The sequence below is a fragment of the Nestor notabilis genome, unplaced genomic scaffold (genome assembly GCF_000696875.1).
Source record: "Nestor notabilis isolate BGI_N333 unplaced genomic scaffold, ASM69687v1 scaffold5592, whole genome shotgun sequence".
Classification (NCBI taxonomy): Eukaryota; Metazoa; Chordata; class Aves; order Psittaciformes; family Psittacidae; genus Nestor; species Nestor notabilis.
In genome coordinates this window covers 1-772 of record NW_009917841.1, presented here as the reverse complement: position 1 = coordinate 772, position 772 = coordinate 1, and the positions used below count along the sequence as shown (strand labels likewise).

The 772-nt window shown below is 57.4% G+C and overlaps 1 protein-coding gene across 1 annotated transcript in view; it reads right to left on the bottom strand.

Annotated features, from left to right (window-relative positions):
• SIN3A (SIN3 transcription regulator family member A) overlaps positions 1-765 on the bottom strand; it is a 23,075-nt gene extending 22,310 nt beyond the window's left edge. The window contains exon 1 of the mRNA XM_010009431.1: positions 643-765. The gene's annotated coding sequence lies outside the window, so the exon portion shown is untranslated. The remainder of the gene's footprint in view (positions 1-642) is intronic.
• Between the last annotated feature and the right edge of the window lie 7 nt (positions 766-772).

Here is a 772-nt window from a genome sequence, read left to right as displayed (position 1 = left end):
AAGTCCTTTTCTGTATTTGGTAGTACTCCAAATAGGAGAAGCATCTAAGCCTTGTCAAGAGAGCTTTCTGGAGGTCACCAGCTGGGAGGCCTCCCCTACAGATGGACCTGAAAAAGGCCCCTGGTTGCCCAAAGGTTTAGGCAGAGGTTGGTTTATGTAAGGCATTACAGTATGTCTGCAACATAAGAAGGACATAGAGCTGTTGGAGCAAGTCCAGAGGAGGCCACGAGGATGATCAGGGGCTGAAGCACCTCCCGTATGGAGCCAGGCTGAGAACACTGGGGCTGTTCAGCCTGGAGAAGAGAAGGTGTGTGGAGACCTCAGAGCAGCTTCCAGTGTCTGAAGGGGGCTACAAGGATGCTGGAGAGGGACCTTTATTAGGGACTGCAGTGATAAGACAAGGGGTGAGGGGTTTAAACTGAACCAGGGGAAGTTCAGGTTAGATCTAAGGCAGAAGCTCTTCCCTGGGAGGGTGCTGAGGTGCTGGCACAGGGTGCCCAGAGAAGCTGTGGCTGCCCCATCCCTGGCAGTGTTCAAGGCCAGGTTGGACACAGGGGCTTGGAGCAACCTGCTCTAGTGGAAGGTGTCCCTGCCCGTGGCAGGGGTTGGAACCCCCAAACCAGTCTGGGATCCTATGATTACCTTGAGGCGCTGGAACTGCTGCTGCCCCTGCACGGGCACGGCTGGTGGGGTGGGGTGAGCGTGGCTCTGCACCACCTGGCTCCCGTGGGGCTGCACGGGTGCGGTGTGGTGGTGGCCGCTGTGCACGGCC